General features: G+C 34.8%; 1 protein-coding gene across 5 annotated transcripts in view; it reads left to right on the top strand.

Moving 5' to 3' along the window:
- Positions 1-16,488, top strand: part of LOC118745572 (putative nuclease HARBI1) — a 754,224-nt gene that overhangs the window by 563,688 nt on the left and 174,048 nt on the right. Inside the window, exon 3 of one of the 5 annotated variants that reach the window (XR_004993652.1) lies at positions 821-1,204. The exons of the other annotated variants lie outside the window; for them this stretch is intronic. The gene's annotated coding sequence lies outside the window, so the exon portion shown is untranslated. Of the gene's footprint in view, positions 1-820; positions 1,205-16,488 lie in introns of those variants that run through there. 5 annotated transcript variants of the gene reach the window in all.

Raw genomic sequence — 16,488 nt, 5'->3', positions numbered from 1 at the left:
TCTCCTCATCAGACTTCTTTTTTCTAGACTTCAGCAGGGATCGAACCCGCGTCATCGATGTACAAAGTCAGAAGCGTTAACCACGGAGCTATGCACACCCCGTAAACTCGTGTTGGTAATTCATTTTCCTTATTCAACCTACTGCTATCAAGTGCAGCTAATTTGCCGCTATTTAAACTTGACAGCGTGGTTGTTGTTGTCAATTCTATACATGCATTTGCTTTCTTGTATAGTTTCAGGCATGCTCTTCCTAAACTATGTATTTGTCAATGTTATTGTGGCTTATTAACATTTAATATTTTTATTGAGCTTTGTACCACGATTATTTTATTAGGAAAAATGGAAAAAGCAACAAAGTCCGATCCCTGCTGAAGTCTAGAAAAAAGAAGTCTGATGAGGAGATGTGGTGATCTCCGAAATAGCTGCTATAAATTCTACCGCTTAGACTCGTAAACTGGATGGGCTCCTATAATTATTTTTGTGAATCTAAAAAGCCCAAAAATAGCACGTAATTCCTCAATAATATTTATTCGTGTTCGACCAAAGTTTAAGAAGTTGGCCAGATAGCGTGACATCAAGTGGGTTTTCAATGTCTACTGTGCGATATTTTGCGAGCACATAAAAATCCCAAAAAAATAAGCCCAGATAAGTAGTAAAAAAACTTCATTGAATGAATGTTTTGCTTAGTTACGGTTAACTTAGGAAAGTCTTAATTATTTACCAAATGGTCGGAGCACAAAAAAAAACGAAAAGTGACCGAAAATAGCACACAATGAGCACAATAATACGAACAAATTTTTTCTTAATTTTTTCATTTCAGCGCCGCTAACTTGATGCAGCTGCGACTAGTGACAATTTTTCTTTCTCAGCTGAAGTTAATAAATATATTGTGAAGCCAAATAACTAGAAGATAAATCCAAACTGAAGGACGGAATTTCTCCTCAGAATTTCTCACACATCCAGTGGTACTAAATTAGATACATATATACAATTTATATAGATCAATCACATCCAAAAGATACATATACAGGAATATTTATAAGCATTTTTTGAGTTTTATATGAAAGCTTGCAGTAAAACCTTTCTCTGGTCACCGCAGTTGTACATACAGTAAAACCCGCTTTAGTACCTTACGAGAAATGTCATCTTTTTGAGGTACTTAGGCGGGTTGGGTACTTAAAAGAACCCGCTTAAGTACCTCGATGCGGGTACTTAAGCGAACATAATTATTGATGTAGATAAATCTTCTTGTTAACTTGCATAGATATGTAAATCCTTACTAAAACATGAACATTTAATGAAGTATACGTAAAGATCGTAGCATTATTTAAACAGACAAACAAATAAAGAAAATTATAAAAAATAGATAACGCAATGGTATGTAATTTTTACTAGAATTAAATTCCTTAAAAAGTCATTGATTATACATATTTATAGCATAAATATACCATATAAACCTAAGCTTAATATTTTGTAGAACACTTAAAAAATAAATAATCAGAATTTCAAACTTTTTTCTCAGAAGCGTTTTTTGAGTATACAGATCTATTGCCCATTCAATTTTAGTGTAATAATGTGCAAGTTTCAAGCCGAAGGTGTGCCACTGAATTTCAGAATTTGTGAGTATTTTAAGGAATCTTAAAATAGCACTTAAAAGGGAAAATTATAAATAAAATGGTAAATGGGGTACGAAAAATTTTGGGTACTTAGGCGGGTTGGGTAAATAAGCGTGGTGGTACTTAAGAGAGGGATTTTCTTCAGATTGCATAAAAAATTCACGGCGCACAAAATGTAGTTAGCGGGTTAGGTACTTAAGCGGGGGGGTTCATAAGCGGGTTTCACTGTATATAGACCTGCAAAAATCAAAGAGAACGTTTACCCTGGATGATAATAAAATCTATAGAAAGCATTTTAAAGATTCCCCCGCGGGATGTGTTTTCGTCGTGCCCTGATTGATATAAATTGATCGATACGCACATTGGCGTGAAAAAACGTGGCTCTGCCCGCCATCAAGGTGTATCTCCTCATTCACCACAACAACAATCACACGATGAAGCCCAATTGCTCCTTGCCAAGAAAGACAACTGCTCCTGTTTCAACAGTTCGTGTGGGGTTGTCACTAGGAATGTTAATCCTGGTATCCCTTTTTAAGTTCCCAAAAATCCCGGGATTCTTGGCAAATAATCCCGGGATTTTCGGGATTTGTAACTTGCACTACTGGCAATAATTGAAACTCCTTTTCTTGACCAGTATTGGCTATATTTTTTTTTTATTTAATAATTAATTTTTTTTTATAAATGTCTAGCTCATTATACATATAACACCGCGCGATAGTAAATTTTAAACACAAATATCAATATATTCGCGAAACCATGGGCCAAATATAGTAAAATTGCGTTTTTAGTTTTTCACTCAGACGTCAGTAATCCAAAAATGATCAAATGATTTCAGAGCAATGTGCTTAGAGAAGAAGTATGGGTACCAAATTAAAGAGGAAATCCTGTAGAATTTAAACAGATTCAAGGTTTTTATGCAGAAGGACTGGTAAGTATTGAAAATGTCCCTTTAAAATTGTATCCTTGAAATTTCGCAATGTTTGTGATAAATATTTATTATTATTAATTATATAAACTCGATAACATCCTCAAATTTCTTCCTTCTAACTTGATCAGCTCAAAAAATTAACTATTCGTCCTTGTAAGTACACAAAATTTTAATTTTTTTAAGTTTGTCAATGTTATTGTGGCTTATTAACATTTTATTTTTAATAAAAATTTAGACTTCAGAAGGGAAGTCTAGAAAAAGGAAGTCTGATGAGGAGATGTGATGATCTCCGAAATAGCTTCTATAACTTACTTACCGCTTAGACTTTGTTGCTTTTTTAAGTTTTCCTAATAAACAATCGTGGTACAAATCTCAATAAAAATATAAAAAATTAATTTTTTAAAACTCTAAAGAAATTTCCTCTTGCATTTCGTACCCATATTATACCCGAGCGCACTTGTGCACAAGGGTATTTTAACTTTGTTCACATGACGGTTGTTTGTAACAGCCAAAACGAATCGAAATAGATACAGACAAATGTAAACATAAATGCTCAGAATGAATAGATAAGTCGATTAATCCATGTCTGTGTGTCCGTCCGTCTGTCCGTCCGTCGGTGTACACTGTCCGTCCGTCGGTATAACTCGAGCAAAAATTTAGATATCTCAACGAAATTAGGAATGTAGGTTTCCCTTTATATAGGTACGTTGGTATTGAAAATGGGCGAAATCGGACTTTAACCACGCCCACTTTACATATAAGTAACGGTATTTTCGAAAAATGCAAAAACTGCGATATTTCAGAAAATATTGGTTCCAAATTGTTGAAACTTAGCATGTCAAGTCGAATTTTGGTAAAAAATAGTATTATTATGAAATTTTTGGAAAATGGGCGTGACCCCGTTCACTTATGATTAAATGCTGTATCTCAGTAGCCGCTTCACCAATCCATACCAAACTCCGATATCCCAATAACTGCGGACGCTAATTTCCTCCAAGTTAATAGTTACAACAATCTCTTAACAATTAATAAGACTGCTATAGACTTTTAGGAATTGGGCGTGGTACCTCCCACTTTATGACTACAAGGTGTATGTCGGTAACCACTTTATAGATTTCTACCAAACTTGGTTCAATTATTTCATTAATTATAATTCAGCATATTATCGAAAAAGTTTGAATTCGGGCAAAACTCCCCTGCTTATCATGCAAATGTAGTTAAGGAAAGTTGTAACGACGATATTTGATAACTGCGCCAGGTATATAAACTTCGGTTTCGCCCGAACTTATACTTATTTACTTATTTTATTCTATATTGCATTGAATTTTTAAAACAATTTTTGGAATTAATCATATCTTTGATATTACAAAGTCCTTTAAAATAAATCCTGAGAACAGAGAGAAAAAATAAAAACGCCACTTTAAATAAAAAAGTATGTTTCAAACCCATTTATTTTTTATTTATTTTATGGTAGGAGAGCTTCTCAGTGGTTTTTTTTTTTAATAAAAAGCCAAAAAAACATAACAAGGCATCGGATGTTGTCTTAGGTGCTAACAGTAGCACGGAACTGGATGTAGTGACCATGAACCAATGGATTCACCTTTCCTCTTTTAAACCAACGGTTTCCGAGGATGACATAATTTCATATGTTGCCAAAAACTCTACTATCGACAAATGTCTTATTTCCTGCTTTAAACTTATTAAGAAAAAATGGAGATATTAACTCTTTTCAGAGAATTAATTTTAAGCTTGGGGTTGCGCCATCTCTTATTGACCAGGTCTTGAATCCTGCGCTGTGGCCTGCGAATGAGAAGGTTCGACCGTTTCAGAATTTTCAAAAGGGCGATCTTCTCAAAAACAAAATGTAGCGTTATCCAAAAAATTTACTTTATTCAATGATTTAAAAATTCACTTTCAGAATATGGGTGGCATTCGCACCAAGTGTGAAAGCATACGTACTCAGAGTGCCCATTTGAACTTTGACATCATAATTTTTGTTGAGACATGGTTAAACTCTAATTTTTACGATGAAGGATTTTTCGATTCAAATCATTATAACGTCTTTCGTAAAGATCGCGATGCTAGTAGAACGGGGTGTTCATTGGGTTGAGGTGTTCTTATTGCCGTCCAGCGTTCGTTATACCAAATATCAGTGTTATTTAAAAGAATTTAATTGCCTAAACAAATTCTTTACCGTAATTACATACTTAATGTTGAGAATAATATTAAATCGAGTCCTAAGGCCTTTTGGCAATTCATCAAATCCAACAAGTCCTGTGCGAATGTACCAGCTGCCGTGTGTGAGCTCTCCGTGTGAAGTTGCCAATTTAATTGCCGAGTTTTTCCAATCTAACTTTGTCCGAGACAATATAGACTCCTATAATATTCCCGCATGTAATCAGTTTTCTTCTCTAAATTTTGGTAATTTGAATCTCTCCTCTGAGGACCTATCAGAAGGAATTTTAGCTTTGAAGCCCTCATCTCAGACAGACGTGGACGGCCTCTCGGTAATTTTATTCACAAAATGTCCCGCTATAGTCACTTCACTAAAAATAATTTTTAATAAATCTATAGCAGCCGGTGTCTTCGTTGATGATTGGAAATTAACTACAGTAACACCAATCTTTAAAAGTGGCAAAAAGAATGATGTACGAAACTATAGACCAATTTCTAAGCTGTACTTCCAAATTATTCGAAGCTATCATTAAAGAGAAAGTATACTTTGGTACGAAAAGTTTAATTTCTTCCAACCAACATGGTTTTGTATCGGGCAGGTCCACGGTCTCCAACTTGGCCGTTTTCAGCGAATATTGCAATATTCATTTTCGTCCGGACTTCAAGTAGATTGCATCTACACAGATTTCTCCAAAGCTTTTGACACGGTGTCACATAGAATTCTCTTACGTAAATTGGGTTCTTTTGGGTTTCACTCGATTTGCCTTCAATGGTTGGAATCATATCTAAGTGAAATTCTTTGTCTGGTTACGATTGGGGGCGAATCCTCTGCTCCTTTCATTGCCACTTCAGGGGTACCTCGAGGAAGTGTTCTAGGTCCTCTACTTTTCGTCCTATTTATAAATGATATAAGCAGTTGCTTTTCATTTGCTAATCACTTATTATACGCAGATGACTTGAAAATTTTTGCCGGAATAAGAAATTTAAACGATGTAGCTAGGCTTCAGGCTTATCTTAATGAACTTGCCTGTTGGTGTACTAATTCCTTTATATCTTTAAATATTAAAAAATGTTGTCAAGTCACGTACTCCAAATCTCGTGATTCTCTAATAATGTCCTTCAATCAGTGGATGAAATCAAAGACCTTGGAGTGATTTTTGACTCACATCTCTCTTTTTTAAGTCACATCAATTTTATTGTCTCGAAGTCCTACTCAATTAATCCTTGCACAATTACATTATTGTTTACTGCATTTGCTCGGTCCAGGCTGGAATATGCTTCATTCATTTGGAGACCTTATCACCAATTTGCTATAGCAAGAATTGAACGGGTGCAAAAGGTGTTTCTGAAATTCGCTCTAAGATGTTTAAATTTCTTGGACCCTATTCAATCCTATAACTCCAGCCTGCTTTTAATAAACTTAAAGTCGCTTGAACGCAGAAGGTCGATACTATCGCTGTCTTTCGTTTTGAATTTAATTCAAGGGGACATTGATTGTGAGTTTCTGTTACAACGCATAAACTTTCTTATTCCGGCAAGAAGTTTACGATGCTCTTACCCTTTTTAACCGACTTCCAAAAAAGGAGGAGGTTATCAGTTCGTCGGAATATTTTTTTTTTTTTTTTTTTTGATGTATGTTACCGCATAACTTTGGACCACGTCAACCGATTTCGATAATTCAGAGGTGGTCCCATACTAATCTGGTTGAGATCCGATCAGTGGATCTTGAGATATATATATATATTTTTATACCCGAGCGCACTTGTGCACAAGGGTATTATAACTTTGTTCACATAACGGTTGTTTGTAACAGGCAAAACGAATCGAGATAGATATAGACAAATGTATACATAAATGATCAGAATGAAAAGAGAAATCGATTAAGCGGTGACTGTCTGTCCGTCCGTCCGTCCGTCCGTCCGTCCGTCCGTCTGTGCACACGATAACTAGAGTAAAAATTGAGATATCTTAACGAAACTTGGTACGTGAACTTCTTTTGGGCGTGGGACGGATGGTATTGAAAATGGGCGAAATCGGATAATAACCACGCCTACCTCCCATATAACGGTAATTTTCAGAAAAACGAAAACTGCGATATTTTAGTAACTACTGAAGATAATTCACTCAAAATTGATATTTGCAATGAGTTTTAGACGAAAAATAAGAATATTAGAAAATTTTGGCAAATGGGCGTAGCCACGCCCACTTATGGTTAAATGTGTATATCTTGGTAACCGCTACACCAATTTCTTCCAAACTTGGCACAGTTGTTGGTCCTGGTACAGCATACCAACTGGCCGAAAATTTCTAAAATCGGACAATAACCACGCCCACATCCCATATAACGGTAATTTCGAGAAATACAAAATCTTCGATAAATCAGTAAATATTGAAGCTAATTTATTCAAAATTGATGATTGCAACAATTCTTTACCAAGAAATACGTTTATGACAAAATTTTGGAAAATGGGAGTAGCACCGCCCACTTGTGATCACATATATGTATCTCACTAACCGTTCTAGCAATTTGTACCAAGCTCGGTATAGTTATTGTGCTTGCCACATAAAAGCAAACCGTTGAAAATTGTTGAAATCGGACTAAAATTGAGGCCGCTTTTCATATAACGGTAAATTTCAGATATGCTTGAAATTTCAATATTTCGAAATTTAAGGACGCTAATTTACTTAAAATGTATACACCCCGGCTTATCATGTAGCGGTAGCTTTCGGAATGGTGGAAAACATATATTTAATACTTGCGCCGGGTATTTAATGTTCGGCTCCGCCCGAACTTAGACTTTCTTACTTGTTTTTTTTTTTAAATGGGAGTTGAAGTCGGTTTTTTTGTTTGCTAAAAATTACTTGTTACCTTAAGATTTTCAAAACCAATTATGAATCCAATGCACCAATTGCACGGGTGCTTCGCGAATTTAATGAGACCTCGAATTCCATTTCGTTTGATTTTTCAATTTCTAAGAATCAGTTGACTCTTCTGTTGAATTCATCTTTTTTAACCGACTTCCAAAAATGGAGGAGGTTATCAGTTCGTCGGAATATATATATATATACATATATATATTTTTTTTTTATGTATGTTACCGCATAACTTTGGACCACGTCAACCGATTTCAATAATTCTTTTTGCAACGGAAAGGTAGTGTCTCATACTAATTTGGTTTAGATCCCATCATTGAATCATGAAATATAAAGATATATATATATTTTTTTAAAGTCGGTTTTTTTTGCCAAAAATTACTTGTAACTCTCATACATTTAATAAACCAATGTAGCAATTTTTATTTTAGTCAAAATTTATCTTCGAACTAATTTTGAATGATTTGTATTAGCACTGAGTGAGTAGTCAGTAAGAACCATTGTGTTTTTTGACTAATTAAATAAATAAATAAAATAAATAAATATAGAAGAATAAATAAATATAGAAGCAATTTTTTCGATTTAAGTTGTTGAAAAGTAATAATATCTAAATCCCGGGACTAATTCCGGGATCTCGGGATTGTGATAACGACATACCGAAAATCTCGGCATCGGAAAAAGCTGAAAAACTAACATCTCTAGTTGTCACATAACGAAACACTCCAACTTTAACTTAACAGGCAGAGCAACACCACAGCGGCGCTTTTGAAGGCATATTTACCAACTGGAAGCTAATATTTCCATATTCCAACATATATGTGACCCCGTGAACCGGAAGGCATACCTGTACATTTGCCCTTTTTTGAAATACATTTGTGTTTTTCTGAAAATCATTTGAGTTTTACTGAAAAACAATTGTGTTTTTTCTGAATTTCATTTGGCTTTTTCTGAAATACATTTGGTCTTTTCTGAAATACATATGAGCTTCTCTGAAATACATTTGCCCTTTTCTGAAATACATTTGAGTTTTTCTGAAATACATTTGTGCTTTTCTGAAATTCATTTTGCCTTTTCCGAAATACATTTGTGTTTTTCTGAAATACTGTTGGAAAAGGTGTAGTTTTCAACATAAAAATCGGGTAAAAAATGGGCCAAATTCATGCAAAATGAAAAGAGCGGTACTCTTATGATGAGCGTAAGAAGTTAATTAGTGTTAATCAGTGCCTGATTATGCAGCAACAACAACCTTGCAATAGTGCACAAATATTTCATGGAGTGGGGCAGCCAACAACATTTAAACCCACGACAGCGGTCTCGGTTTAAATACTGGCATAATTGAGTGATTGACTTTATTTTAACAGGATTACAATTTCAAAGTTGACATTAACACCTGGCAATGAACACCAGTCGATGCAATTCAGCGCGACATCTCGCTACCAAGGATACGAACAAGCCAGGAACTGCGGACACAACAACAGCTACATTATGTATGTTCATACATACATAAGTATGTATGCAGATACTCGTATATATAAATATATTTTGAAATGGTAGCCACATCGAACCGCAGGATGCTGCTCTGCAAAATAGGACAGAAAGCAAGCATTCCCCTAGCAGCTTTTGCGCACAGTCAGTATCTTTAACATTGGACACGAGCCAGGCAAATAGTTAAAACGGGGTGTTATTTAGTATGCCTCAATATACTCTCTGTGCCCATACATATTCACCAAAGCTGTCATAAGGAACAACAGTTTTTGGTGATTAACTTATATCCGAGCATGGTGTGCTTTAACATCCCCAACCGAAGCACTGCTTTTTAAACGATTTATCATCAAGCAAATTAAAAGCCCAGTTCTATGGAAACTATGGCGGCATGTCTGCTATGATTGAGGTTGGTTATGGTTGGTTAAAACTACATCTCCACAATGAGTATACAGCGATCATTTGTCATCAGCTGCAAAGTTGTCGATAGTCAGCAGTCCATGATATTCAATATCACATATTTTTAAATCTATCGATATATCATCAATCATATCGAGCGGCACAGAAGAGACATTGCGAAGAAGAGAAAAATATAGAAGTAAAAGTAGGTAGTAAGTATAAAAAGAAATATAAAAGTATGATCCAAAACTGATACATCTGATGTGACTAATAAGTTAATAGTAAAAAAAATATTTTTAGAGCAAGCTTTTTAAAATATACACAAAATATATCTACTCCTGCGCCACCGATCGCAAAAATGTTTAGTGGAGTTATTCCTTTTTATGTAGTTAATATACGTTCGAAACATGAACCAAATCGGACTATAAATACGGGGTTATCAAATATCTCGACACCTGCGCCACCTATCTGATTAACTCATCCATCACTAGGCAGCACACTTTCTAAAAAACAACTGATTTCGAAAAATTGACGCTGCTAAAATATCTAAGTTTTTTTGGAGTAAAAATGAAGTCTGAGGATGAAATCATTAATTCCGCTAATTCGTTCCCCATTCTACATCCCATTCCCCTTTCATTTATTTTGGGAGCGAAGCTGACGATGGAAAATACCCGGTAAATTGGATTTATTCAATACAATCACTTGGATTTAGGTAGCAGGGGCTGTATATGTCACGAGCGGAGTTCATATAGGCTATCCTACGGGCTGTGACTTTTCTCCTTTGCTCTAATGACTGGTAATTGATTCCGTGGTGATCAAACTTAACTGCTCTAATAAATGTATGTATGTCCAGCATAGTTGCCAACTTAGTGCTTTAAGCACTAGATTTAGTGGTTTTTGAAAATTAAAACACCAAAGAAAATGGTTTAGTGCCTAGTGCCCTTTTTAGTGCTTTTTTTTAACTAAAATTTCTGAATTTACAAGAATCTACAAATTTAAATGCACTAAAATGCAAACCATGATTAAAAGATGATAAAAAGATGAAGTTGCAAACCCACGTTCTTGCGTTCTTGTAAAATTGTATTCGCGTGTAAAATGCTAGCACGCAGATAAGTTAAGTATTTATTTCTTTATTTTCTTGATTATTGATTGATTACACAGTTCGAAAAATTTTATCTCCTTTTGCCACCTGAGTGCATCGGTTTTTGTAGATTTTTCGGTGCTGAATCCAAAACTGGCTGCAGAATTTCTCTACCACGTCAGAATTTTGAGATATCCTAACCTCTAAGTGTAAAAACACGGTTTTTCGCAATATTTGGAGTTATATTATAAAACATCAAATTTTTTCGCTCATTTCTACTTAGGGTATCATTAAGTATTACTCTTCCCCTTTAAAATTTAATTTCGTTTGTTGCGATTCGATTGTTTTTTTCTCCAGATGTACCAGTTTTAATGTGCTGTACTTCGGTATTACTTCGTAAGCATGAATGGGTATTTATCAGACAACAGCATGAATTTACTCACTTCCATCTAAACAGTATGAACTCATTGCTGTGAACTCTATAAGGTTAGTGAGAAACACCGTACAAACAGTGAGATCAATGTTTAGCTGCAGTGTACATATTTGATTTCAAAAATGGCATTGATATACTCTTTCCAAATCAGGTCAAGCGAGTGAAAAATGCTGTTATGAAAAGCAAGTCGAGCAATCGAATGACACCCATTGACTTCAAACAATTAGTAGAAAATACGACAATTTTGAAAAAAGTGGATATTGATGAAGTATTTTTTTAAATATATTAGTTTTACTAATGTTACCTCAGAAGACATCGGCTTTATAAGGGACTTGAAAAATAAGTTGCTTTATTATTTAAAAACTGTTGCTGTTGAAAACTAACAGATTTGCACAAAATTGTGCTTTTTTTATACCCGCCAGCAAAAGAGCTCAAGGACTTTAACGGATCTGAGCAAAGGTACACAAAAGAGAAAATGTTTATACCAATTATGAGAACGTTAACTGAGAATTCTGATAGTACAACGGAACCACAAATTGCGCATACACCTTTGTTACCTTCAGACAACTTTGAGCTGTTTTCAGGTCTTCTTAAACAACCTACCTTTGTGAGCAGAACTGATAAAGCTACTGCAGAGCTGCGGCGATATGAAAATATTGAGGTATATTTTCATACTATTTTCATACGGACTGCTGCATAAACTCAGTCGTAGAGTAATAGCCACTCCTTCAACTAGCGCATCGTCAGAAAGAGTTTTTTCTTCTGCTGGAAATGTTATTTCTGACAAAAGATGCCACCTTTTGTCAAATGATGATGCCCTTAATCAGTTGATATTTTTGCATTATAATATGCAGTTAGGAAACCAATAAAATTGTCTTTACAAATGTTTTTTCTTTGATACTTTCATTACAGCAGTTATCCATGCACTTGTTTTTCAAATCAAGCACTTGTTATTTGAATCGAGCACTTGATAGTGTGAATTACTCACTCAACCGACAATGTTTTTTGAATGATATCGCACGTTATGTTTGGAAATAAATGAGTGCGAGTGTGTGCAGATGTGAAAAGAAAGCGAGTGACTTAAAATGTAATTTGAGTGTATCCATGCAGCTCTCTGGTGTTTATTTATACATGTAAATAGTGTTTATTTTTTTCCTTTTGTTTACCACAAACTGTTATGAAAAAAGAGTATCCTTTGATTAAAAAAAAAATTTAGTGCTTTTAGTACGGTAAAACGCTCGTTTTTCAAAGGTTTGGTGCTTTTTGAAATTCAAAAGTTGGCAACACCGATGTCCAGGTCTATGCAAATTATGTGGCCTCCCTCACTACAGGTCTTCTCTGTCAGCAAGCGCAAATAACCCTGAATATGATTGATACTTGGTATAGCGAGAATGGGCGGTCCACCAAACCAACAAGAGCTAGTATTGCGCTATTCACTAGAAGGAGAAGGTTAGACGGCCTTGTTTCCCTGCCCTTAAAGGAGTCTCTGTTCAAATGTTTTCCGAAGTCAATTATTTAGGTTTAATCTTAAGTATTTAACTTTTATGGAAGTTTCACGTTGAGCAATGACCCCTAACCTTCCACCGCTTAGATTTTGTTGTCTTTTGCATTTTTCCTAAAAACAAAACGTGGCATGCAGCTCAAGTCTAAAAAAAACCAATCCTGATAAGGAGATGTGGTGATCTCTATAATAGCAGCTATAACTGCAACTGATTAAGTTTTGCTACTGCTGAAATAAATTGTAGTACCTCCACGAAAATAATTACAATCAGGGCTATCACAGAATCCATCGTAGCTTCGATTTTCGTGAAATCTACGAAAGTGCTATCACAGAATCCGAATGGCTACGAACGTAAATTCCAAATTCGTAGCGAGCCTTCATTGAATCCGTTCGTAATGAAGATTCGTACAGACACTCTACGACGAGATTATGATGTCGGAACCAAATTTAAATAGTGGAAGAAAGCTGCATTATTTTTAATATTAAATATTTATTATACTCCAAATTTGTTATAGTTTGATATAATTCCATATGATTGTGTAAACGTAGACGTAAAATACCAATGCCATACATATCGAGGAAATAATAGTTTAGCAACAATTTATTAGGACATAAACCTAATTACTTTAATATCATAAAAATTAATTTAAAGAAAAAAATATTTTTCTATTTAAAATAATAAAATCTAAGCTAAAAGTTAACTAAAAAAAAATATTTATTAAAAAAATAAACAAAAATTAAATAAAAAAAGAAAAAACCTCCGCTGCCCCACGACTCGGACTCGAACTCGGCTCTCTCAATTGGCAGTCTAGTGCTTTGCACACTCGGCCATTGCGCCTGATGGGGCAGCGTGAGCAAAATGACATATATAAATGTCTGTTGTTTCCTTTGCACTATCTGATTTCGTATCAGCATTCGAAGCTGGCAACGATATTTTCAAGTTCACTCGTATTCAGTGATAGCAATTTTTTCGTATTCGTAGCGGGCATTTGAATTCGTAGATTTTCAACGATGGATTCCGTGATAGCCCTGAATATTTTAAGTTCACCTTGCATTTTAAGAACTGCAGTGCCTATAAACACCTATGTAAGTATTGACTGAAATGTAAAAAAACACTCTCACAATTTTAATTTTTAAATACATATATTCAAAAAGCCATGGCATTTTAACTTGACTATAACATTTTCTTTGAAACGGGATTTTAATCAGGAAAAATTGCTTTAATTTTGTCGTAACTACGGCCCTATGTAATAAAAAAGTTGAACGATATTTTATTACTTCTCATAACTTCCATGCAATGACAAAAGAAAAACGGCTTTTATAACTTTTGGTAACTTTTTGGTAATATTTTTAGAATTTTGGCAACCTCGGTATGCAGCGCTTACTACCCGGATACGTATGTAGGTTACCAAATTTTTTTATCTCGCTTCAGGAGACAGTGTTGCCATCGAATGTCAGACAGTCGAGGATACAGGGACAAATAATTCAGTAAATCTCGGTACTCTTACGCTCACTTTTCCGCATTTCTTTTATTATATTTTTAATTTAATTTTACAGATGAAGAAAGGTACGAAACAACTTGCTGTGCATCGAGTTTCTCCACCAGATCTTTGACCAATGATATTCGATCAGACTTACAGATCTTCAATTATGCGACTTTTTCTATAACTAGCCTTTGAACATTTCTGCTGTATATATCTTTTGAAGGATCTTAAACCTCGACTTTAAACAGCGGAAGAAGGAAGACGTAGATGGAAGTTTATAGCCACTGTTGCCAACTTGGTGCTTTTCGCACTAAATTTAGTGCTTTTCTTTATTCAAAACGCGAAACTTTTAGAGTTTAGTGCTTGGTGCGTTTTTTGGTGCTTTTCTTTTTAGTTTCAATACAAAAAGTCTGTAAATCATAACAAAAAGGGGGCAAAATTTATAGCAATCGTAAGTTTTATAAGAAACTTCACAAAAATCTAAACAAAATTATGTCAAAATGACAATCATAAGCGAGAGAGCATTTCGACTTCTGAGTGGAAGATCGCCCTGTCTCGGCAGCCAGTTCGAAAACGCCCTATCCCAAAAAACTTTTCAAGAACGCCCTATTTCAGAATTCATTTCAAAAACGCCTTATCCCATCTGCCGATTTAAAAACGCCCTATCTCATCATATTTTCAATACATTTTGAAGTGAGATAGGGCGTTTTCGAACCGAATTCTGAGATAGGGCGTTCTTCAACCAAATTCTGAGGTAGGGTGTTCTTAAATAAAATTCTGAAATAGTGCGTTCTTGAAAAGTTGTTTGAGATAGGGCGTTTTCGAACTAACTGCCGAGATAGGTCGATCTTCCACTCAGCAGACGATATATTTACCAACAAAATATGTGGCAGCACTTTCAATCATGTTAAAATTATATTCGGTTATTCGCCATTGCTAGGACCAGGAATCGCTCGTTAGACCTTTAGTTTGGGCTGAATTTATTATATTTTTAACAATTCAAAAAAGCAGCACCATCTCCTAACAGTAAAGTTAATATCTAACGCACCTTTTGAAAAAATAGAATAATCACAATCGGGTGGGATTTGATGAGTAGACAGCTTTTTTGACACAAAAATATTTTTCCCACAATGCGCCAGAGGAAAACACGCTCAAATAAGTCACATTAAAAAAGAAAATCAAGCGGTCGGAAAGAAAAGTTCTTTATGCTCCTTTAGTTCACAAGCTCACAAGAGTCTACAGTGTATATTTAAACCACCACATAGTTCATGAACTTCATTTCTGTTTTTTTCTTTCGTTTGATAGGAATTGTAGAAAAAATTTGCAAAACGAAGAAAATTTTAACATTTAAAGAGACAGGAAAAATTATTAAATTTTGATTACATCTAAGCGAGACGGCAACGCTGGACTCAGCTGCAAATTAGAAAATAAGAACAAGAATCTTAACATCGCTTGAACGAAAATATTTGAATTTATAGAAAACAGAATAAATTGATTTTTATTAATTTGAATCGGTATCCCTACAATATAAATTTTCATGCATACAAAGTCCATTAAATACTCCAATTTGGTGCTTTTTTCGAGAAAAATCGCGATTTTTTTTGGGTTTTAGTGCTTTTTCAAACTCAAAATTTGGCAACACTGTGTATAGCCAAGGATCCAAAATATATACCTATAAATAATATTGCGCGATGAGGCCAAAAACGCTGCTATTTATTTGAAACTTTTGCTAAAAATTAATATCCCAATAGGCCTCAGTGCTTCCAAAGAATACACTGAGCCAAAAGCACAATGTTTTTTTTCAACCAAGTTATTGTTTGATTTTTCCATGGTATATAAGCCAGTTGTAAGAAATGTGATTCGAGTTGAACATTTGAAAATCAATTTGTATGGCTGACTGTAGCTAAACGTGCAGAGATGCTTGTTTTTATTTAATAGCTTCCAGCACGTTCGGATTCAAATACCGTCGGAGCCAACTTATAATTTTTATTTTATTTTTCTCTTTTTGTTTTTTGTTAATTGCGAAAAAGCATCTTTGAAGTGAATAACCGAATCAAACCCTAAGAAACCCTTCCCAAAATCTCTTTGAGGAATTTGTATGATGTTACAACAACAACCGTTCACAAAACAATCGGATCTACGTAACCGGAACGCCACAGATTTATATCTGGTCAAGGACTGTCACACCAGCAATACTTCCCAAAAACTTTCCCGGGAATTTGTATGCTGTTACAACAACAATTTAAAGAACGGCTGTAGCTAGGTGTGGAGAGATGCTGGCTGTTATTTGCTAACTTTCAGAAGGTCCGGGTTCAGAGGCAACATGTTTAAATTTTCGTTTTGTGCCTCCAAACTATTAAAAAGGAGAACATAAGCGTATTCACCCGAAAAAACCGGCAAACAAAAATCTGTTTAATGTAAACAACAGTGTGCTTAATATCATGGAATTATGGTTGAAAATATCAACAACTAGCTTTTACCCGCGAGTTTCACCCCGCGCTTTTATCCAAATATG

The sequence above is a fragment of the Rhagoletis pomonella genome, unplaced genomic scaffold (assembly GCF_013731165.1).
Source record: "Rhagoletis pomonella isolate Grant_MI unplaced genomic scaffold, Rhpom_1.0 Rhpom_scaffold_00009, whole genome shotgun sequence".
In the NCBI taxonomy this organism is placed as follows: domain Eukaryota; kingdom Metazoa; phylum Arthropoda; class Insecta; order Diptera; family Tephritidae; genus Rhagoletis; species Rhagoletis pomonella.
This window is presented reverse-complemented; position numbering and strand designations above follow the sequence as displayed.